This window comes from Pleurodeles waltl, chromosome 2_1 (genome assembly GCF_031143425.1).
Source record: "Pleurodeles waltl isolate 20211129_DDA chromosome 2_1, aPleWal1.hap1.20221129, whole genome shotgun sequence".
Lineage (NCBI taxonomy): Eukaryota > Metazoa > Chordata > Amphibia > Caudata > Salamandridae > Pleurodeles > Pleurodeles waltl.
The window spans coordinates 292745818-292771738 of record NC_090438.1 but is presented as its reverse complement, the minus strand read 5'-3'; the positions used below and the strand labels follow the sequence as shown (position 1 = coordinate 292771738).

At 46.1% G+C, this 25921-nt stretch overlaps 1 protein-coding gene across 1 annotated transcript in view; it reads right to left on the bottom strand.

Moving 5' to 3' along the window:
* The window catches only part of GPC3 (glypican 3), a 3152357-nt gene that overhangs the window by 1500790 nt on the left and 1625646 nt on the right, over positions 1–25921 (bottom strand). The gene's annotated exons all lie outside the window — the stretch shown is intronic.

The following is a 25921-nucleotide window of genomic DNA, read 5'->3' as shown; positions in this document are numbered from 1 at the left end:
TTCACCTGCTTATCTCTGTCGATAGTTTGTGGGAGCCACATCTTCTTCAGAGATTTGGAGTGGTTCTCTTTCCACTGTTTTCGACCTCTTGGTGTTGACATAAAAAACCTTTATTTTCGGGGGTGTCAATTATTAGTAGCTTACTGCTTCCACTCTCAATTAGGGCGCCTGTATCCTATTAATTTGATATGTAGTCACACATTCTGAGCTGTCCCACAGACAATTCACAGGCAATAGTTCCCTGTGATGTAAATTCCATTGAAGCACACAAAAGTTACCTGCGTAGTAAGCTGTTGTTTGTGTTGTATCCTCCATCATCTATACCGTACAACAGAAATATAATATAACACCCTAGAGCTTTCCCACACTACACTGACTGCATCTACCTATACAACATACCTGCAGTGATACCATGTCTAGAGAAGGGGCTAATCGTGCCCAGAGACAGCGTCAGTTGTTCAATGACTCGTGTATACAGGCGATCCTGACAAAAAATTATTGCAGGCTTTGATACAGAAAGATACTCAGATATATTCCATCCAGGGAGGAGTCAGAAAATGATAGCAATCCCAAATTTCATGCAAACCTCTGTTGACACCAAATGAGCGAAGCAAGTACGTCTGCCCTACTAGAATAGTTTTCTTGATGACTACAGGCACCCATCAATCAATTCATCCTCCCATTCACCTTTCAGTTTCCTTTCCATCCATCCATCTATCCCAAATATCCACTGACTGTTCCATCAGCCACCTATTCTTAAATTCATTAATTCACTTTTTATCTTTACATCCATCTTCAGCATTTCATCTACCCAGTGACCACTGACTTCACACACTGATCTATCATTTCACTCTTCCACACATTCACCATTTCGCCTTTTCACCCACCCTTTTATCTATAACCCACACATCCTTCCATTCATTCACCCATCCATCCACCAACTCAACTTTTTACTCTCCCATCCATCCATTTCAACTTTGTATTCATCCACGTTGCATCCTTTCTTCTTTTCACTATTCCTTTCAACTTTTCTTGTTATCTTGCATGTTTGTTTTACTCTTTTCACTACTGTTGGCCTTCACCTCTCCCCTTACTCCTTCCAAGCTCCTACGTACCCATCATTCTTTCTTTTCTCACCTCATTCTTTCTTTCTTACATTTCTACCTCCCACTCACTGTTCTTGCCGAGCTTTCTGTCCTTATCTCTATATTTTCATCCTTTCTTTGTCCCTTCACCGAACTTGATTTACTTAGATCCTCTTTCAATCTACGCTCCGCTGCTACACAATGCAGACTGAGACTAGCGCTTTCACTTACCACTCTACCATTTCTTCATGTAGGATCCATTTTAAATGTTGTCTGCAACTGCCTCGCCGCTGATAATTATTCCTTAAAGCAATTCATGCAATTGGATTTAAAGCAATGCACCAGTTCTAAAACCGAAAATAAGGCAAACAGGGTGGCTGTGGTGTGAGATCTGCCACACTTCCTGTCAGTACCGTTATAATGAAGGAAAAAAGAGCTTAACTGATAGTAACACTGGACCACCCAACAGCGTCACTAATGCAGGGAAACACCCCTGCACTCCCATTTTCCTCACCGACTTCTCAACACATACACAATGCCTGGGGGCTTATCGTGGCCTCTATCGTGTCTCTTTGACACTATTGTTTACACTACTTTTCTTTCTTAATGTTCTGATTTTGTGAAACGAAACAACATTTGAAAATTAAAATTCCAACTGAAATATTTTGTTAACAAAGTTCACAAACTAGTTGCTGGTTCAGATTAGAAAATAATATTGTAGATTGACAACACAGGGCTTGTGGCACATGGATGATGTCTCCTCAGAAGACAATTTGCTATATTTCCAGCACAAACTAAAAATGAAGTCACACTAAAACATAAAAAGGACAATAATATTAATGCCTTACCAACCTTCTCCATTACTTGTTGTTGGCATATAAAGTTAATATCACAATATAGTCTTCAGTTTTATTGTTTGTACAATCAGCACCATCATTTCGGTATGAGTCAAATATGCAAACAAATCATCATGGAAGCACAGATTTTAATTTGATTATGCAGCAATACCTATAGACAGCTGCTGAATTCTGGCTCAGCTATCCATTTAAAACAATGACTCAACTAGGCCACATGATTTTAACTGATTTATAATGTGACTCTCAATTATGCTCCTCTTGTACTCTTCATTAGTCACAGTTCTGTCTTGTAGTTTTATTAATAACACTTTGTTTCTCCGTACCACACCCAACCTCATATTCTCATCAAAATAGGGGTAAAAAACAGTGGTAGATAGAGTTTTAGTTCTTCTAGTCAAATAGAAACACACCCTCGTTAGAGAAAAAAATCAACTTGACACATCCAAAGCCTCACAAAATCTAATATGAAAACAAACACAACAACATAGTCAATTTCAATGGCAGACTCGTCAGACCTTCATTTGTACCCCCATCTCTCCAAAGATTCAAAACCCTACTCACATGCCAAACTAAATTATACCTGGAAACAGTAAGTTTTGATGCACAACTACATCCTCACTAAGATCTCCTGTCCAACAGAAACCCCGTTAGCCAAATCATGTCTTGCTCATGTTGCTGAATGGCGCACCATAATTGTCTTGTACAATAAACCCCTCTTGAACATTTTCAACAAGTAGTTCACTACTGACACAACATCAGCTGAAACGGGAAACAACTCCCTTTCCACACACCAGCAAACCCATATTTTACATGCCAGTCTATATGTGTTTCTAGTGTTGGCACTAGTACCTGGTGCCCAGGACTCCTTAACAAACTCCAAAGCTTTATTCAATGGCCAGCTCTCTCGAAATCATACATGATACCAAAAAAGATGACCTGACCTCACCACCTCGTGATCTTTGCCCAATGCACCTATCAATAGCTCCAGGAATACTGGAGGTTTTATTGAAAAAAACACAGACATCTACAACATAACAGGATACCAAGGCTGTAATATCCACTGAGGAGTCACCACAACCACTGTCTCCTTCCATCTGCATCCCATCAATGTCACCTTTGCTTTCATACGAAAGAGTAGAAATGCAAATTTGTTCAGACCTATCTAATTTTGAAGACAAGCGTCTACCTTGCAGACTCTGGATCTGGAAGCCAACTGAAAACCCTGCGTGTGCTTGCAAAAGATCCACTCCAAAAGGATCATGTTAGGCCTGAAATCTTTGATGTGGCATTTCCCCAAACCTTTTGCATTCACCTCTCCTCTTTTGTCACATTTTTTTTTTTTGTTTGCTTTAGGGCTCTGTGCACTTTACCTCTGCTAACCATTGCTAAAGTCCTTGTGCTCTCCCCTTAAAAAATGGCAACATTTGCCTTCACCTAATTAGCATATTTATTTTATTTGAAGGTACCTAATATAGGGTACTATATGTACACATGGCAGGTAAATGAAAAGCTACTAGTGGACATGTAGCACCCATTGTGCCACACTCTAAAGTACCACTTTAAAACATGTCTCAGGTATACCACTGCAGCCTGTAGTGCAGTTATAAACTGCAATTTTGACCTGGCAATAAAGCTTTTGCCAGGCCTCAACCTTCCTTTTTAATACTGGTAAATCACCCCTAAGATAGGCCTTAAAGGCTCATAGGGCAGAGTGCATGGTATTTAAAAAGTAGGACACGTGGGTTCAAGTTGTAAATGTTGCGATAATGAAAACCACCTAAAATGGTTTTCACTACTATAAGGCCTACCTCTCCCACTGATTGACACTGGGTTACCTTATTCCATTTAGTAAGTGCTAACCTCGGATGGGAGCAGGTAGAGATATGATATATAGACTCAAATGAATTGTACTGTAAAATTCTCTTTATTTGTAAAGTCAGATTTTCATTTACAATTCTGAACATGCCACTTTTAGAAAGTTGGCATTTTCTTGTCTCAGCCATCTGTGCCATTGTTCGGTGTTCTGGCTCAATGACTGTGAATGTCTCTACTGTTGGGGGTTTCTGTATGCTTTTCAGGCAGTGACACAAAGTAAGCTTAGGTGTGTATATGGTGGGCTATTCTGGCAGGATGACTGATGAGGAGCTCTACCTAGACCCACTTGCACTTCAAAGGGCTTTGCCTCCTGCACATACAAGGAACCTGACGCCAGGCCTGCCCTGCCTTTTGGCACCCCCAGACAGTGTGTAGTCTTCACAGAGGAAGGGGAAGAACTTTCCAGAACTAGATGAGGGGTAAAACAGGGAGTCTTCCCCACAGAAAGGTTGGCACCATGTGCATATTGGACCACCAGAGCCACTCTTCAGAACACAGCAACCTGTGGGACTTACATAAGAGGGCTGCTCTGCTGCCAAAAAAATGACCTGCTGTCAGAGAAAGAAGAATGGATTTGCTTATCTTTATTTCAGACTACCTAGTGTGACTCCCGGGGTCAGTTGGCTGACCACCTATATTAGCTACAGGGACACAACATGCTTCAGAGGCTGTCTGCAACTGCCCAGCTGCCTACTGCACTGGACTTGCTTGGAATTGCATCTAGACCTGCCCAAGCCCTGCTGGCCTCTGCTGGAGTGAGTCTGTGATCCCAAAGAGGTGCCTCCGCAGGTCACTCTTGGCTGGCAGCAGAGAGCATTTCTCCCAAAAAGAAGGTGAACATTTTGATGTTTCTGTTCCTTGCAAATGTAAATGGGCCAGTTTTCCAAGAGACCCTGCTGCCTGCATCAATCGCTAATGTGAAGCTCAGGTGAGACGAGCTTTTCACACTACAGTGACCACCAGCGAAGATTTGCAACACAAGAGCCTCACTCTGCGATACAGTAATGACAGACTGCAGTAACCACCAACGTAAAGCTCAGCAACGACTATCCACAACAACTTACTGGCTATTCACGCTGCAGCGACAACAGCCTTTGATTACTGGCCTGCTCATTCTCGCTACACCAATGAGCAGCTATGACATTCTACCTGCTTCTCGCAACCTCCTTCAATGCGAATAGAACTCTTTGCACCTGACTTAGGTGACTTTTCACTGAGACTAACCTGATCCCTGTATCTGGCCCACACTCCATCATGGTCAGACTGAACTTGTGACTTTCCCTCGGTCTATTGCGACTAAATGAACACAAGTGGTGCTTTGTGCTTTTGGGTGCTATTTTCCCTCAATATTTGGAAATTGAATATCTCTGGCTCTACGGATTTGATTTTTGTCATTCTGGTATTATTTTATTTATTAAAAGGTATTCTATGTTGCTAAAATTTTGGGGATTTTTCTTGTGCTGTGTTTTCACTTTATTACTATTTGTGTGATGCATAAATACTTTACACTTTGCCCCTAAGTTAAGCCAGACTGTTTTGTGTAAAGCTACCAGAGAGTTAAGCACACATGAATTTAGTGATGTTTATGGTTCACCCTGATAAGGATTGTGGTTGCTGCCTAAGTGGAGCTACGAGCTCTGTCAACCAATAACTCAATTTCCTACCGATCCCACTTCCTCTCTGGAACTAGAAACAATGACATGTCTAACCTCCAATCACTCACATTGTTGAATATGTTCCCCTTAAGAAGTCCAAACAATTTTTTGGTCCTCTTCTTCTGATCAACAACCTTCTGTAGAAATAGATTTATATCTTGCACCCCAATATTCTAAACTTACATTTAACTCCATCACAACATCTGGATTAGACCTGGGTAAAGTTTAAATTATGCCTACATAATTCACATAAATTGGGAATTTTGTGTTGCGTAAAATTCCCTAAATTATGCCAAATGTTTGGCACTTCTCTTCTTCAGCTAAACTGTAGATACCTCTGATGGGGGGTTTCCAAATTGGTATAATCAGATATGCATCCTTCAAATCCAACTGTGACAGGAAATCTCTTTTCCTCCTAATGACTCTTAACCAGTGCCTACCTTCCATGTTGAGATAGTGGCAAACCACTCAATCATTCAGATCAGATACATTTATTATGGGACACGTTTGCTTGACCTTTTTCTGTACTGAGGAAATATTGCCCATGAAACACTGTCGTTCTTCCTGGAATTGTACAATAACACCTTTCATTCTTAACTCTAGCACCTCTTTATCTATCAAAACCTCCTCGTTTTTGCTGAATCCTGTCTTTCTTGGAGTCTTAAGTATACTAAAGTAATAGATGATATACTTGAATTAATTTCAGCCTACTCAGGGCCGCATCCCAATCGATTTGTTTTACACAAAATGCCACCTCAGTTTAGACCCAGCCATATGCAAATCAATCTTGACCCTGCTCCAAAGGGAATAGTCCAGCCCAAACTGCCAGGCCTGGTCATCCTTGAACTGACATACAAGCAACCCAGGATGGGTTTTGCCCTAGTTAGGCCTCATCAGCCAGGTATAGCTTTGATTCAGTGACACAGTGCGCACGGGACCCACGAATGGACATACCCGTCCCAAGTAATCGAGGTGACCTCCACTTGCAGTTGAAGTTCCTAAATTAGCCCTCATCTAGTCTTGTGTGGGGGGGGACGATCTAAATGTCCACAACTCTGGACTCCTTGGGACAGTTTATCATGAAAACAAGGTCAGAAGAGGAATAGGCTAGTTCTCAACCAAGATTAAGTGGGCTGTACTCAGTTTCACATTCGAGATTCACCCCAAGCTGCTGGGTTCATGCAAGTCCAGGTTTAGGAGGTGCTCAACAAACTGGAAAGACACTCTAACTTATACCACTCAAGCCTCTCACAGTCATTGCAGTATACAACATAAAAGGGTCCAGTCTATCAGGCAAGTCATTGATCCTGAGAGAGGAATCTGGGAAGGTACTATTCTCCTCAGATTGTAATGCAGGGTCTATGCCTACAAGCTGAAGTCAATGTACATATTCTAGTGTAATATTCTGGTAGTAAACTTTATGTATTTCCTCCTGATGTCCTTGGAAAACAAAAACCAAGAGCAGCAATGGAAAAAGAAGTAGAGGGTAGTTTTGTCCCCTGAGGACAACATAGATGCACCGTCTTGCAACTGCCATTTTTACAAAAATAACAGCTCTCAACCAGGGTATTCCTAACAATGGGTGCACAGGCAGTGTTCACAAAGCATTTACCGTGAGTACATGTTCCAAGAACTGTGATGATTTACTGGAAAGGGTGTGCACTTAAGGTTATTGAGCACCACAAAAAAACCACAAAATTCTGAAGGAGATTGCACCCCTTCCTCTCTTCTTTCCAAACCTCTTTGCATGAGATGGAACAGACAGCTACTTTCAGTGCAATGATGCACCACAAAAAACTATTAACAAGCTGCTGAAAGCCAGATCATTGTCACAATCCGCCCCTCTCTTACCGCCTCTGTCAGATGAAAGCGGGGTACGATTTCGGCTCTTGCATGTTCTGGTCTGGCCAACATGGGGGCGACCCCTTCTGGTAGCCACGGTGCTGCCGACAAGGTGGATGCCAAGGCAGTCCATGTCCTCCGGAAGGAGACCCAGAGATAAAACCACAAGGGAAAAAACCTCCAGGCAGGAGCTCCAAAGAATCAGAGAAGGCACAACAGAAACCAGAACTCCAAGGACTGGAACAGGAAGCTGCAGGAAAAATCAAGCAGGAACAAATCCAAAGGAGCAACAAACAGGAGCAAGGACCACCACCAACAAGGAGTGTTGCAATGCAAAGAAGAAAGGAACTCAAGCCCCTTATTTACCGATAGACAGGAAGTGAAAATACAGGAAAAAGGAAAAACACCATATTAGATTGGGAAAGTGCCACAGAAAAACTAGGCAGAACACCATCTTGGGAAGGGACTAATAAAAAGGAAAAACTGTGCACGCTAGGAAGGAAATAGAATTCTGGGACAAAGAAAGTATGGCCCTTATGTCCAGAGGATGAACAGCCCAGGAAACAAGAAACAGGTAAGTACTACATATGCGTTGCGGAGGTCACCCGCGAAGCAAGAGAACAGCGTGAAGTGATCACAGCGAGATCTGACCCTGGGCTGCCCGATCTTGCCATTGACAAAGTAAAAGACGCTGTGAGTAGACATGTGGCCCGCAGCAGGCCTGATGGGCCGAAAAATGGACTGTGAACCTCACCACAGGGCTAGAATGGAACGCTGCCGGCTGAAATTCTGCCCACGGCGTAACAAGCGTATGTACAAAGGCTAAGCATGGCTACTTCTTTGATATTACAAAGTTCTGAAATCATTTAGGGGCATATTTATACTCCGTTTGCGCCGAATTTGCGTCGTTTTTTTCGACGCAAATTCGACGCAAAACTAACTCCATATTTATACTTTGGCGTTAGACGCGTCTAGCGCCAAAGTTCATGGAGTTAGCGTCATTTTTTTGCGTGAACACCTTCCTTGTGTTAATGATATGCAAGGTAGGCGTTCCCGTCTTAAAAAATGACTCCGACGCATATGCGTCGTATTTATACTCCCGGGCAAAAATGACGGCCGGGAGTGGGCGGGTCTAAAAAACCTGCATTAGCGCCGGATTTTAACGCCTGGGTCAGGGCAGGCGTTAAGGGACCTGTGGGCTCTGAAGGAGCCCAGAGGTGCCCTCCCATGCCCCCAGGGACCCCCCCTGTCACCCTTGCCCACCCCAGGAGGACACCCAAGGCTGGAGGGACCCATCCCAGGGACATTAAGGTAAGTTCAGGTAAGTTTTTTTTTTTTTTTTTTGTGGCATAGGGGGGCCTGATTTGTGCCCCCCTACATGCCACTATGCCCAATGAACATGCCCAGGGGACAGAAGTCCCCTGGGCATGGCCATTGGGCAAGGGGGCATGACTCCTGTCTTTTCTAAGACAGGAGTCATTTCAATGGGGGTTGGGCGTCGTAAAAAAATGGCGCAAATCGGGTTGAGGCGCAAAAATTGCCTCAGCCTGACTTGCACCATTTGTGGACGCCCATACTCCATTTTCCCCCTACGCCGGCGCTGCCTGGTGTACGTCGTTTTTTTTAACGCACACCAGACAGCGCCGGCGGCTAACGCCGGCTAACGTCATTGAATAAATACGGCGCCCGCATGGCGCTTCAGAATGGCGTTAGCCGGCGCTAATTCTTTTGGCGCAAAACTGCGTTAGCGCAGTTTTGCGTCAAAAAGTATAAATATGGCCCTTAATGGCACCCTTCTTGGGATACACCATTAGGATGCCTTAAAGGAGCACCAATTTATCACTAAAATGCTCTGTCACAATAAGGGGCCATGCAAACAGTCGCCAAAAAGCAAAAGAACACAAGGGAACTTTCAGAGGTAAAGTAAAAATGGCATGATATCAAGATACATTGCTAATGCAGCTGCCAAGAAGGAACAGGTGTCCTTACGTGGCCTGATCACTGATACATCATTAGCAGCCAGTAAACTTACCTAAAAAGACAGTAAATTAGGCAAATGAATGTTAAGTCGGTGGTTAGTTTGCAGAGTTACACATTAACTACGCTAAATAAAAAAAATAAAAATCATCATATCCTTAGAAGAGTGCCCTTTCCTTCATTGTTAGTTCAGTAGTGCCGAAGAAAGGTTCAGCATAATCTCAAATTGGGAACTGGTTTACATTTGATTTGAAAACTAATTAAAGTGAAATACTGTTCAACTAAGGAGACCACTTAAACTTGTCATTTGAAGAATCATTAATTGTAGCATGGTGACAGGCTGTGTCAGTTCAGGCAGAAACATCCATTACAAATTATTAGGTTGACAACCCTGCTGTACAACATTCAATAATTGCAACATGGTAGCAGGCTGGCTTTGCCGTACTAATTTTATTGATTGCAATATGGTGGCATGCTAGGTCTGCTATTGAAACGCATGCTAAATTAATTTAGTTTAGATTTAATTTGGAAAATAAGCTAATGTATCTAGTTGAATTTATTCTTAGGTGTAGCCCTCAGCATGAAAGAGATTATGGGCTGAAATCAGCCCTGATATGTAAGTTTTGAAAACAGGTGAATGGCAAACCCCTATTAGGGGGGCAAATGCAGACATTAGTTGATAGTGTTTAAAGTTGTTATAGTACTTATCAAGAAATACATATCAACATTCTTCATGGAGGCAAACGGTCTTGGAGCATAAAGAGAGGGAGTACGAATGTCTCTACTTTTAATTGAAGCACAGTTGATTTGCATATCGACATGGAGACTTCCAGTAATGTAAATTAGCAGTAGTGATGATCTGCAAAGAATGATGTGCAAAATGATCTAAAGCACACAAACGTTTGAGAATGTCCTAAAATGTAGGAGCGGTATTCACATTTGCTCATTTTAACATTGTTAATAAAAGCTAACCCTGAAGCAGTTAACTATGCCTCCCTTTTATGGCGTGCCTCAGTGATGTAGTTGGACACATAACTGTACAGAAGCTTATCAAAATCATTTGCATTGTTTATGCCACTGCTAATGCCAGCCCTAATTCATGGGAGAATGCAGCGTTGACCTCAGTGATTCACACTACCACCAATGTATACCAATGAGGGCAAGCCAATTGGGCAAATTTGGATGCTACACACCTGGATGGCTTTTTTATGTCATCCAGGGAGGGGCTACATTGGTTTATAGCACCCTTAGCATCATACATTAACTGCAACCTGTCTATGCATGGACAAGTGTGAAGTCTACCTGCAGATTGTTTGTGCTACTCTACTTTCTTTCCAGATCATCCTTATGTGTGAATGCACCTCATCCTTTTCCCATGTCAATACTCATTGCAATGTCTTCCACCATTTTCCAGTCTCTTCTTTATTATGACTACTGCATCCTGTATCACAAATCGGGTATATTTTGCTTGCCTGTTAATGCACAACAGAACGCAATGGCTATTCTCACCCTACACAGAGTACAACATGCAGTGTTCTCAAAGCTGTAGACTAAGCAAAGACTGAGCTGATTTCCAGCACTAATTACTAGACAATTGTGGCCACCAGCTCCCTACAGAGGTTTCCACCAAACACTGCTCTACCAACAATCAATTTATCTTGATGCAGGATGTGCCAGTGTGGGCACAATGTCAACCCATATACTTCAAACAACTTTTCTTGAAAGTCTGCTCCAGGCCAGATATCCTATGTCACAAACACTGCCTGCACCTCGTCCAGACCTGCAATTCGAGCACCTACGTGAAATTCAACCCCACCAAGGATGACTCGAACCAGTCCTTCCAGGAATCACTTTCAGACCTGCTGTTTAAGCCCTTCTACTCTTGCATCCAGATTGTGGCAAAACTCTTCACCATGGACTCCCTGTCTCTACACTAGCCTTCTCTTAAGGGCATCCTACATGCTGCAGTATGTCTCATCCAAGACCTGAAGAAATATGGTTAGATTACCATTGATGGAGCTGGGATTATTAAATCTCAAACATCTTCTGTAATCATCATACAAACCCCACCACTGGTTCAATAGACCTTTTTCTGTTCGTACTGGAGAAAGGTTTAGGAGCAAATATTTACACACATTTCCATAAACAGTGGAGACCAATGGGGCTTATGTCCTGGAATTGTTACTCTGCACAGACTGTCGGGTGCAGTCAGCTCCCCAACCCTGGCATCATCATCTTCTTTTGATGAGAACCTCAATATCGATTGTCTAATACATAACAATAAACTATTCACTAGCCAGCAACAGGTGTCTGAGAAACAGCATTTGCAACTGAAAACACATATACAAACCAAACTAGAATGAAATGTGCAAGCATCTCAGCCTTAAATGTGTGCTATCTTAAGTTACATAGGCCCTCATTACAACCCTGGAGGTAAAGACCACTGACCGCCTTGCTGACGGTCGCCAACATACCGTGCCCACGGCAGAAATCCCCTACTGGTATTATGACCTACACTCAGAAATCCTCCACAATACAGACACCCACACAAGTCCGCCACACCAAAGGTCAGTGATAAACTGTCGATAGAAAAACCCACACCTCTACGCCAACAGGAATACCCCACACTATCACGACCCACGAATCAACGCGGCGGTCATTCAACGGCGGTAATCCATTGGCGGTACACACCGCCGAACTCAAAATACACACACTTACAAAACACAACCACATTGGACAATTCAAAATACATACACCTGATACACATACACACACCACACCCACACACTCACACCACTATAAAACACACACCCAAATTACCCACAACTCCTTACAACAACATTTTTGGAAGAAGCAGAGAGACAGAAAAGCCACACCACCAGCATCCAGAGGCACACAACAACATCACTCATACACCATCCACGCACATCAAAGAACACACCCCAACACATCACACCACACATCACATCAACCATCACCTCACACATCACCCACACCACATCATGGAACCTCAAATACACCCCAGGTTTTCTGAGGAGGAGCTCAGGGTCATGGTGGAGGAAATCATCCGGGTAGAGCCACAGCTATTCGGATCACAGGTGCAGCAGACGTCCATTGCTAGGAAGATGGAGCTATGGCAGAGAATTGTCGACAGGGTCAACGCAGTGGGACAGCATCCAAGAACACGGGATGACATCAGGAAGAGGTGGAAAGACCTACGGGGGAAGGTATGTTCTGTGGTATCCAGACACCAGGTAGCCACACAGAGGACTGTCGGTGGACCCCCACCTCCTCCCCCACAACTAACAACATGGGAGGAGCAAGTCTTGGCGATCATGTATCCTAAGGGACTCGCAGGAGTAGCAGGAGGACTGGACTCTTGTAAGTCAACTCTTTACTATTATATCCCCCCACCCTACCTGCATGCAATCACAAACTTCTTCCCCTACCCTCACACCCATCACCCCAACACCTCACAGATAGCCCACTATCACAACCCACACATCCCAATACCAAGCCCTGCATGTGACAACAATGCATGGACACCCATCACAGACCTGCATGGACACCCATCACCAAAGCATGTCCAATAGAGAGACTCAGCCAGGGCACACAATCACCACTCACACAGGGTCCAAGGCGATAATGCAAGCACAGGAGTAGAGGGAAACTCACCCATTGCACGAGATGGCACACACAGATACAATAACTATGCATTTACACCCCAACATGACCCCTACCCAACGTCACCGGACAGGAGGTGCCAGCCATATATCCAGTCCCCCCACAGAAGAGACCCACAGTGACGACAGAAGCTCAGCACGCCTGGATCAAGATGACCAGCCCGGCCCATCAGTGACCTCTGGACAGTCGGTTCCCCTGTCACAGTCCCAAACCACCACTGAACCTCACCCCTCAGGAAACACCACCACAGCACCCACCCAGCGGGCCCATGCCACTGTCCCCAGGACACGTCAATCAGCAGTGTGCCCACCACTACAGGGACCCCAGGCAAAACCACTAACCCAGGACGATCAGAGACCTGGGGTCAGTGGCAGTGGGCACACGGTTCAGGGGACAGAGGCACAGGACAACAGGGAAGCTGGGATGACTGCTGTGCGACAGGGGGAGGACAGGCCCAGGGAACCCACTCTCCAGAAGGCACTCTCCAACATCATGGGAGCATACCACCATTCCCAGGAGACCATGGGCACGGTACTGGCCAAGTTTCAGGAGACCCAGCGGCTGCAGGAGGAACAGTATCTGGGGATCAAGGAGGACTTGAAGTCCATTGACACCACCCTGGTCACCATTGCAGTGGTGCTGGCAGACAAGGCCAACACCATGAGGGAGACAGTGGCATACCACCGGGCCACTGACACCAACCCGAACGATGAACAGCCCTCCACGTCCGCCGGCCCTAGTGGACAGGAGGTCCTGCCACAGGACCAACAGGCCACCAGCACCCCACCCCCTGCAGAAGGAGAACCACCCCGCAAATGGTCCCTGCAATCCAGGCACAAGACAGAGAACATTGCCAAGACCCCCGCCAGGAAATAAGACTCTCCTGATTGTCACCCTTCTGTACCTCTATGTCACCCTGACCACCTTGAACTGCCATTGCTCCACTTCCTATGCCCCGTTGGACAATGCACCTGTGATCCAAAGAAACTGGACTCTACCATGGATATTCCTCCACCATCACCCCAGCCCATTGCCCATCCCCCTCCACTTATTAGCACTTAAATAAACACCCTTGAATCACAAAACATTCTGGAGTCAGTCTGTGCTTTCACAAATGTGTTATTACAACCTCTTTGACAAATAACATAGTATATGTTCATTTGCACATATCAAAGTATGACAGTTGTTGGGCAGCAGTGAACATAGCAGAAGGCAGAATGTGGTACCCAGATCTGTGGAAAGGAAAGCCAAAGTGAACTGTCAGGGTCCATGCATAGAGGTAATAAGGCAGACTTATACAATGTCCAACAGTAGTCTGATATGAGATGAGCAGTGCCAGTCTCTTACCTGTGTGTCCCTGGAAGTACTGCATGATGATGTTGTTTCTGTTGTCAATAGCTTCTTCTTCTGCCTCCTCTTCCTCACTGTCCACAGGCTCCACAGCTGCCACAAGACCAACATCAGGCCCATCCTCCTGTAGAAAAGGCACCTGGCGTCGCAAAGGCAGGTTGTGTAACATACAGCATGCCGCGATGATCTGGCACACCTTCTTCAGTGAGTAGTATAGGGAGCCACCTGTTAGATGGAGGCACCAGAATCTGGCCTTCAGGAGGCCGAAAGTCCGCTCTATAAACCTCCTAGTTCTCCCATGTGCCTCATTGTAGCGTTCCTCTGCCCTTGTCCTGGCATTCTTCACTCGGGTCAGTAGCCATGACAGGATGGGGTAACCAGAGTCACCTGCAAATGTCGAGGGATATCTGTTAGACATACACCAAACCTTGGTGACTATCCCATATCCAGACACCTATTCATACTGTGTGGGGTCCTTGGGCTCACCTATTAGCCACACACTATGCCTCTGGAGTTGCCCCATTACATGAAGGATGCTATTATTCCTAAAAAATGTAAGCGTCATGCACAGAGCCAGGATACTTGCCATTCACATGAGAGATGTACTGGTCTGCCAAACACACCATCTGCACATTCATTAAATGGTAGCTTTTACGATTTCTGTACACCTGTTCATTCCTGCGGGGGGGGGGACAAATGCCACATGTGTACCATCAATGGCACCAAAGATGTTGGGGATATGTTCCAGGGCATAGAAGTCAGCTTTCACTGTGGCCAAATCCTCCACCTGGGGGAAAACGATGTAGCTTGCATGTGTTTCAGCAGGGCAGATAAGACTCTGGAGAGAACATTGGCTGTTACATCCTTGGTGCCATGGCCACTGTTGATTGAAAGGAACCACTGGCCAGGGAATGGAGCACTGACAGGACCTGCACTAGAGAGGGGGATAACTGTGGGATGGCGGATAGCTGACATCAGGTCTGGCTCCAATTGGGCACGCAGTTCTTGGATTGTGGCACGATCAAGTCTGTAGGTGATAATGATGTCTGTCTTCCATTGTCGACAGGCCCACCAGGGGTCTCTACACCGGAGGATGACGCTATCTCATCATCTGCCCCAGCGGATGTGCCCTATGGAGGATAATGGTGAGCAGAGGGTCATGTACCACATAGGTTGCACAAGGGTGTTTTGCACTAATGTGATTTAATCTGTTTGCCGCGCTGTCAGTCCGTATTCCTGCCAAAATGTGCTGTGACACAGTTAGGTGCCCTGCCATGTGCCCCCTGAAATGGCCGCTGCCTGACCTGTAAGGAGGGACAAGGGGAAATGAGGTAACTGCCCTGGTGTTGTGCAGCTTTGCGGTAGGCGGACGAAGACCGCCGCACAATTCAGCATAGGTTATCAGTGGGCCCTATGGGTTCCAGGAGCCAATGACGATGTACACCGGCGGTGACGGTACGCACCGCCGCGAATGTGACCGCCATTTTCTAGCAGTTCACTCACTTGATACCTGACCTTCAACAGGAGAGGACCTCAGTCTGGTAGCGACAGTGGCTCAAGTGTCTGGGAAAAGGGCCCTTGCCTTCACTTTGGAGGATTTGGAGAGACTAGTGGAAGTGGTCCTCCCCCAGTACACGCTACTCTACGGTCCTCCAGACAAACAGGTGAGTAAACTGTGAGCATGATGCATGGGACATGAATTTATGGAGTGGTCTGGATGGAAGATACATGTTGTGGGGGGGCTGAGGCCTGCATGTGATGATGGTCAGTGTACGTGTTTCAGGGCATGGGTGGGAACTGGTGGCCAATGAGTATGAAGAACTGGACGGGAGAGTAAGTTCCATTCTTACTTTACCTTTCCTCTAGGTCAGCGCCCACCAGAAGAGGGGTATTTGGCTTGCCATCGCCAAGGAAGTGCGGACCCTGGGGGTCTATCATAGACAGAGCACCCACTGCCGCAAGAGATGGGAGGACCGGCACCGCTGGAGCAAGAAGACGGCTGAGGCCCAGCTGGTGATGGCCTCCCAACGTGGAAGGGGTGCCCGTCGCACCATGACCCCCTGATGTTCTGGATCCTGGCGGTGGCAAATCCGGAGTTGGATGGGCGCTTGAGGGCATCACAGCAGCCACAAGGGGGTGAGTACAGTCTCCTTCAGCTGACTCTGTGCGCTTTATGAGGTGTCTGGGTGGGGGATGTGGGCTGTGGGTTCCCCTAGGCCAGGGCAAACTTGGTAGGGTAGGTCCCTTGTTAGGCAGGCTCTGTGGCACTCCAACCCGAATAGTGGTAGTGGCCATCTACAACTAGTCAGTGTCCTGTGGGTTCCAGGTGTGCAGCAAATGGGGTTAGGCATAGTCCCCATGGGCAGGTGATTTTCCTAAGAACTGTTAGTGCATATGCTAGTGCATAGGGCTGCTCCCTGTGTTTTGTGTCTGCCAACGGTAGTGGTGTTGCTGGCATTGACCTTGTGTCTCCTCTGTCTTTACCCCCCTTTTTGTTTTGTCACCCTGTCCTTGTTTGCATTAGCATAATCTGGCGGAGGCGCAGTGGCACCGTAGCAGGAGGGAGCTGCAACCCACATGGACCAGGAGGGTCAATGTACGGAGTCTGAAGGCACCAGTGGGACGGAGGGTGAGGGGAGCTCCACTACAGGGACAGGAAGGAACACCAGCGACAGCGACTCCTCCTCTGATGGGAGCTCCCTTGCAGTGGCGGGCACATCTGTGCCCACCGCAACAACAGGTACAGCCGCAACCCCCCGTACCAGCACCGCCCTCCCAGCAGCCCCTCAGCGTGTTTCCCGTGCCCGCTCACCCAGGAAGGTGGGTATCTCCTTCGCCCCAGGCACCTCAGGCCCTGCCCCAGTCAGCCCTGCTGCTCTCAGTGAGGATGCTATTGACCTCCTGAGATCCCTCACTGTTGGGCAGTCAACCATTTTGATTGCCATCCAGGGTGTCGAGAGGCATTTGCAGCAAACAAATGCATACCTAGAGGGCATTCATTCTGGCGTGGCGGCCCAACAGAGATCATTTCAGGCTCTGGCCTCAGCACTGATGGCAGCCATTGTCCCTGTGTCCAGCCTCCCCCTCCAACCTCCACTACCCTTACCCAAGTCCCTCAACCTCAGCCTATCCTAAGCACACCATCAGACAAGAATGCACACACATCAACACACAAAAGTGGCTCAGGCAAACATAAGCACCACACATCCCACAGGCACTCACACCAGCACCATACCCATGTAGACACACCAACATCCACTGCCTCCACTGTGTCCCCCTCCTCCACGTCCTCCACCTCCCTCCCAGTCTCGTTTCCACTCACACCTGCATGCATAACATCTTCAGCCACTACCTCCATCACCAGCACGCCCATCACCACACACCGCTCTCATGCAATCACCACCCCCATTCACACGTCCCCTGTGTCCTCTCCCAGTGTGTCTGCAAACCCTCCTCCCAAAGTACACAAACGTCAGCACACACCCACTCAACAGCCGTCCACCTCACAACAGCCTCCAACTCATGCACCTTCACCCAAACTTAGCAGACGTACACCTCTTACAACCACTACCTCTTCCTCCACTCCCAAACCCCCTCCATCTTCCCATGCCAGTGTGTCTAAGAAACTTTTCCTGGCTACCATTGACCTCTTCCCTACACCTTCCCCCCGTCCTTCCCCTAGGGCCAGGTTGCCTAGAGCTCTGACCAGCACCTCAGCCACCAAATCCTCGTCCAGTGTGGTCCCTGCAAGTCCGGGAACATCGAAGGGGGCACCCATCAGGGCTGCCAGTGTGCCACCTAGTGAAGCCAAGGACCACCCTATTCCGCCAAGTGCCAAGGTAAAGAAGGGGCCAGCATGCAGAAGAGAAAATCCGCACCAACCACCCAGCAAGGCCTCATCCAGAACCAAAGAGGACAGTGCCAAGGTCCCAGCAGCGACTTCCAAGGTGGGGAAGGGACACAAGAGCAAAGGGAAGTCACCTCAGGGCACGGAGCCTCTGGGTGAGGGACTGGTGTCCCCCCTTTCGCAAGACAGCCCAGCAACCTGTACCGTGGTGAGCACCGACGCTACGACCGCCACCTGCACCGCCACCTGCACGGCAGCTGCCTCAACTACAGTCACCAGCATCATCCCCATTGGGCAGCCTTCCGAGGCTGCAGGAGACGGCCTGGTGTCTCTCTACTGCAAGGGCAGACACCTGCACCACCACCAGCATCTCTGCCGCAGACACTGCCACAGCCACCACCACCTGCCCTGCGACGTGCCCAGCCAGTGCCACTACAGCGGACATCAGCATCAAACACAGTGGGCAGCTGTCCGTGGCTGCAGGAGACGGCCTGGCGTCTCCCTCCACAAGTGCAGACACCTGCACCACCGGCAGCATCTCTGCCGCAGCCACCGCTGCAGCCACCGCTACCTGCCCCGCGACATGCCCAGCCAGTGCCACTACAGCGGACATCAGCAGCATCCCCAGTGGGCAGCCGTCCGAGGCTGCAGGAGACGTCCTGGACCCTGCACACACTACATGAGGCACCACCACCAGCACTGTCACTACCAGCAGTTTGCAGCCTCAGTCGTCTGCCTCCATGGAGTATCATGCTACCTGTTAGCGGTAAATCTTGTGGCTCAGACACCCATGTGAGGGAATGGGAACTGTCACACCCCTGGTGTAGCATCACTGGGCACCAAGCCCCCTCCAGAACCAGTGGAGAACAGCATCCACTCACCCAGTCCTTGGCAGGATAAAGCACTCTGGGCACCGGGCCCCTTCCAGAACCAGTGGAGAACAGCATCCACTCACCCAGTCCTTGGCAGGATGAAGCACTCTGGGCACCGGGCACCCTCCAGAACCAGTGGAGAACATCATCCACTACCCCTGTCCTTGGCAGGATGAAGCACTCTGGGCACCAAGCCCCCTCCAGAACCAGTGGAGAACAGAATCCACTTGTGAGACTGTGGCTTTGTACTCCCCAGGACCAAGTAGTGGGCAACCCACCCACTTAAGAGACTGCGGCTTTGTACTCCCCAGGACCAAGCAGTGGGCAGTGAACCCACTTGAGTGACTTGAGAGACTGTGGCTTTGCACTCCCCAGGACCGAGCAGTGGGCAACCCACCCACTTGAGAGACTGTGGCTTTGCACTACCCAGGACCAAGCAGTGGGCAACCTACCCATTTGAGAGACTGTGGCTTTGCACTCCCCAGGACCAAGGAGTGGCCAGTGAACCCACTTGAGTGACTTGAGAGACTGTGGCTTTGCACTCCCCAGGACCAGGCAGTGGGCATGGAGCCCCCTTGAGGAGCAGTGGCTTGGTCTGATCATCCGGCTGAGGTCCCTCCCCTCTCCTTCCCCCTGAGGTGACTGTTTTTTTTCGACCTGATGCCCCTGCAGTGTTCTCTCCGTATTGAGGCAGGTGTCATGTGTGGGCTTCGCCCATGCTTTTTGGGACCAATGGTCCAATGACATTTAATGGGACAGTGTACGGACTTGTGTACTTGCTGTAAATATTTGTATATACTGATGATTTAAAGTTATCTTGGGCTATCTGATTGTTCGATTATTACACTTGTTAAACTCATTACATTTGGTCCTTGCGTTGTTCCTGGGGGTGACGGGGTGTATCTGTGAAAGGTTTTGGATGTGTGTGTGTGTATGTTGTTGTGGGTGGGGGGGTGGGAGGGTTGTGTGTGGCGTGTGTGTGTCACTATCTTTTTCCTCCCCCCTCCCCTGTGTACTAGGTGCAGTACTCACCGTCGTTGTCGCTGCCGTCTTGGATGTTCCTGGTAGATGAGGAGGTAAACCAACACGGGCAGGACCTGTAACTCGGGCTCCATGGCGTCCTGGTTCCTCGTTGGGTGTCGAGAGGGGAGTGGTTTCCCTTCTGTGTACTGTTTCCGCTGTGCTTTTCATGGCATTGGTACCGCCCCGGAAAAGCTGGGGGATTTGTGCCTTGTAATAGTGTGCACAGTGCATTGTCTTCCGCCTGTCTGTTGGCGGTTACTGCTGCGGTGTTTGTTTCTACCGCCGTGGCGGTCGGAGTGTTAAAGTGGCTGTCTGTGTTGGCAGTTTCCGCCATGATCATGATTCCATTTTTTTTACCGCCGCCCTCTTGGCTTTATTACCGCAGCTTTACCACCGATCGCCAGGGTTGTAATGAGGGCCATAGTGTGTTAACTCTGGTGCTGCTCATCATGGCTAAATGCAGTCACTTATTACAAATAATGTGATTGATATGCACGTTATTTAGCAATGTAAATCACACTTTGCTCATAAACGTGTTAATTATGCAAATTGAAAAATTACACTCACCCACCACCATACAGACTACCTTTTCATAGCATCTTCAAAACCAGTTAAATCATATACAAAGCCATCATAACTGTACCCTGCATATCCTTCTGACAAGCTCACCATGCCCGTTGGCTTTTACCACACCCCCAGTGAAGAACATCCTTAGACAGAGAGGCAGAGAAGAAAAAATGAAATACATTAAGGGAAGAGGCGGTCTCCATCTCTGCATCCAGGGTCTGGAACAACATACCTCTATTTATCAAGACCACCCAACCCTGCACCAATTTAGGAAAGAGCTGAAGAAGCACCACTTTAAAGAACATTACATTACAGTAAAGTAACTGCTCCCAGAACCCAGCCACCTCTCCAATCACTTGTTGACTGAATCTTTGCCTTTCACATTGTACACTTTGCTGCTTCTTTGCCTAAAATGACACTATACACAAATACTACATACATAGAAGTATACATTGTGGAGTAGAAGCTAGGCCACATTGCATATGCATGCCCTTGGTGGTATATTTAAGAGACAACACCTACAAACATGGGTTTAGCATACAGTTTGACTAGTAACAATGTAAAAGACAAACAGTCATGGACAAGATGGAGTGGCCAGCTCACCAATCATTCTACTGAAACCAGCAGTCTCTAATATTGCATGCAAATGCCATGGCCTTAAGTTACAAGTCTGAGTTACTGAGTTGACACATTTCATTTCAGATTTAGAAATGAGCTCTTCTGGTCACATAACTACTGTTTTTAACAGCAATTTCCAGCTCCAGTAGCTTCTTTGGTCCCTACAGCCATGAATGAATTAAATATTTATGGATGCTGTAGTTTTAGAGACAGCAATCTATTCAGGCACTGAGCTTATGCTGAACAGTGTTTTTCGGCTTTCTCTTTTATGCTCCTTTTAGTAAATGTAAGAAATTGAGTTGTTGGCTGGATGGGGCGTCAAACCTGCTCAAGCAACAGTCACAATCCCTGTCAGAGTGAACCACAAAAGTCCGTAAATTAACCTATGCTTAACTCATTGGCAGCTTGGCACAAAAGCAGTCTGTCTTAACTAAGAGGAAATGTGTAAAGTATTTATGCAGCACAAAAAACAAGAACTATCCCACACCAGTTTACAAGAATAGGGTACATTTTAATAAATTATTTGATAACAAAATGACAAAAAAACAATCAGTACAACTGGAGTTATGAATTTTTAAAGTTTAGATTAAAAACCAGCACATAAAATATCAAAGTGCCAACACCAGGCATTTAGTCATGCAAGACCATGACGAAGACATAAAATGAGTCCAACCTCAATGGAGTGCAGGTCAGATACACAAAGTTGATTTCACCCACTCAGACTTTGAAGAATCTTCAATAACAATCATCTGAGAAGGTAAAATGTCAGCAGAGCAAGCCGGCAGGCGGTGTCCAAGATGAAAGCATCATTGTCAGGAAGATGCTGGACAAAGTCACAGTAAGGAATTCCACGTTTGGACTTTGTCACTTTTTTGGAAGTTGAAAATCTCTTTTGGGATGATGCAAGAGGCTGCAGCTGACAAGAGGTCCAGAAGGGTGGATACTCATTCTGTGAAGGACCACTGAACAGGATTTGCTGCTTCGGGGAAGACCATAGCGGGAGCTCCCGTGAAGACCGGATAGACAAGCAGGTTGATAGTCTCCTCTCAGTTCTCAAACAAGTTTTTAGCCCAAAACGTTCTACATCCTGAGTTTTAGATTTTGGCTATCTAGGAACCTTTACCACCACTTGGAGGGTTAGGACTCACTCAGGCTGGGGCCAGGTGCGTGTTCAAGATGGTTGGAGCTTTTTCTCTCCCTGAGGCTCTGATCAGGAGACGAGCCAATTAGCCCTTGGAGTCACTCGGTAGTCCTGATTTCAAGGACTGGAACAGGGCTCAAGCAACAGGGCAGTACTCTGAGGGGTCAAGGCAGTCATCAGGCAGAAAAGAGGTCATCCAAGTGCAGCAAAGCAGTCTTCTGAAATGCAGTGTGGTGTCTCTTTTGTGTACATTATTCCTACATCATCAGGCTCCAGGTTGGAATCTATGGGTGTGGAGGTTGGGGTGGAATGCTGGGGAGAGCAGCTGTTGCTGTTTAAGCTTCAGGATAGCGTGAATAACAAATCCTACCATATGACACTTAAAGCATTTTGCCACTTAACATTAGTGACGAGGATGGGATCCTGTGTTAAAGTTAAGGTGTGGGCACCTCAACATGGGGCACAAGTGGTAATTTTGGGACCTGCACTGCAGTGGTTATCATGCTGAGGTGCAACTTCCCTGTGGTTTTCAGGGTTAACACCTGTTGAGGAGTGCAGTGCTCCCAGCTCGGGAAGTTCTTTTGCAGAAATATAATGGCGTGGAATGTCTGACTTCCGGTACCTGAAGACATGTACGTTTTTAAAGAAATTAATTACTCCATAATTGAGAGGGAAGCTTTGGCAATTTTTTGGGCAGTCAACACATTCAGAAATGTAATATGGGAACCTCAATTAAAATATATTCACATCACAAAATGTTGGAGGAGGTGTTTGGAAAAAGGTCTGGATTAGATCAAGAGTAAGGAGCTGGGTTATAGCTCTGCAAGAATAACATTTTCAAGTGGCATATATACCTGGTGTGATGAATGTTTCAGCTGACTGTTTATCAAGACTGGTTGACAATTATGAGCAGGGTGATATCAGTGATGGTGTGACTGAAGAGGTGGTTAATTTAGGTGAGGTCATGTATGGGGTGATAACTGAAGAATAGTTGAGAGGATTGAGAAAAAATAATTTCTTGGCAATGGTGATAGTTATTTTTCAACACAACATAAGTCATGTGCTAAATAGGCCCTGGTCTGCTCTTAAAGATGAATTATCCATAGATTGAGGCTTATTATTAAGAGGGAATAGATTTATTCAACTGGCTGTGTTACAGGACAAGTTGGTTTCTCAAGCTCATATGGGTCACCTGGGAACTGTGAAGAGTAAGGAGAGATTATAAGCCAATTTGTGGTCGCTTAGGATGGATACGGCGATTGGAAGGTCTGTCAGGGACTGTCTAGATTGTATGAACAATGACAAAATACTAGAACTGAGGCAGTTAGACATGGTCTGTAGATATCTTCCTGATCATCCCAGGAGGAGTCTGCCATGTATATACTCCTACCGATAAGAGGTGAATATCAAATACTATATCATATCGTATTGATTGATTTACACTCAAGACAGGTGGAAGTCTCATGTGTTCATGATGTAACGTCTGCTGGTATCATCAAATGTTTGGAAAAGGTTTTCAAAAGCGAAATATTTCCTAAGTCTGTGCTAATAGATATTGGTCCTCCATTTTGCTCTAATGAGATTGAAAATTATTTTAGGTCTTGTGGCATTTTACACATGAAAAAGTTCTATTTATCTCCCTGAAATCAATGGAGTTATTGAAAGACTGAATACAACTTTGAAGAATTGTATTCAATCAGCTACGGTTAATATTCTGGTCTAGAAACAACTACAACAGAGGATCACTGTGTATCACATGACTGCCCATTCCACAACTGGGAAAACACCTTTTGAGTTATTTGAAGAAAGAATGTCTGATAGGATATTGTGTCCGGACTGGGAAAAATAAGTGACATATATTGGAGTGGGAGCTTGGAGGGATTGAGAGCTCCTTTTACAACAGGTGAGAAAAGAGTATTTTGATGTAACTAAATGAGCTGGTGAGGTAACCTTTTATATTGGGGAATATGATAAAGATAAAAGCATCAGTTGGGTGTGCTGATTGGCCTACGTTCAACAATATTAAGGAAGTTGTGAAAAAATGTAATAATTATTTTAAAACTGTTGATGGAAGGATCTGGAATAAAAGTTGAGTTGTGCTTAAGCATCAGGGGTTAAGTGGACAATTGAAGGGTAATTCAAAGTTGACATGTGATACTTCTGGTGGAAATACAAAAGGGAATACTGAAGAATGAACCAAGGAAATTATGCTTACTTGAAGGAAAGGAAGAGTGCGTAGAAGACCACTTTATCTGTAGGACTGAGCTTCTTTCATTGTAATTGTATCTTCATGTCATAAAGTAAGTGGATGCTATATTCATAAGTATTTTGTGAAAATGTTCCCTTATATTTGATAATGCTTTATGATTCTCTTTGTTTTGTGTGATTTCTGTTGGAAAGGGAAAAGTGTGGTGTTTCTTTCGTGCCATGAATTTTACATCATCAGGTTCCAGGTTGTAACATGTAGGATGTAGAGAATGGGGTGGAATGTTGGGTACAGCTACAGTTTTTTTGTGTGAGCTTGGGGATAGCTTGAATAAATAGCAACTGGATAAATGCTCACTTTATGACCCCTGGAGTATTTTGACACTTCGTGCCATGCAGGCAGCAGCAGCAGGCTTACCTGTGATAGTCCTTTGCAGGTCCACAAATCAAACTAAAGACTGAGTCTTGGGGTCTTATTTTTATACCTGGTCCTTTCTTTGAAGTAAGAAACATTTTCCCCTTGAAGCGGTTGGAGTTTCCTGCCTCCCCTGCTCTGGTTCCGCCAGGCTGTGTAAATAATTAGGTAATATGTAGTATTTTGTGTGAAAGCAGGACACAGACTATTGATTTGCAAGTGGGGCTGTGCCCAGCTCCACTTCCCCATTCCTGCCAGTGATGGCCCATTCACGCACATCTATACCCTCTATTGTGTGGCTAGCTGGGAGAAATCAACAAAGTCCAACTACATCCAGTCATGTGACCCCTGAACAGGCTGCAGGCACAAAATAGATAGGACAAGAAAATGCCAACTTTCTAAAAGTGGAATTTTCTAAATTGTGACTTAAAAACAGACTTTACCATTGAAGAGGATATTAAATATACATTTCACACATGAACCTCCTACCTGTTCCTAATTAAATGATAGCACTTATTAAATGTAATAGGGTAACTGTTAGAAATGGGGTTTTTGGTTGGCAGTCAGGTTGCCCTCTGTCCAAGCAAGAACCCTCACTCTAGTCAGGGTAAGTCACACACAATCCAAAATCAGCCTGTGCCCACCCTCTGGTAGCTTGGCACGAGCAGTCAGGCTTAACTTAGAAGGCAATGTGTAAAGCATTTGTGCAATAAATCATACAACACCATAGCATAACACCACAAAAATACACCACATAGTGTTTAGAAAAATATATAATATTTATCTGGGTATCTTCAGGTCAAAACGTTCAAAGTTGCAATACGAATTTGTAAAAATATCACTGAAAAGTGATAGAAAGTGTCTTCAGTCTTTAGAAAGTAAACAAAGTCTCTTTCAAACACAAAGTA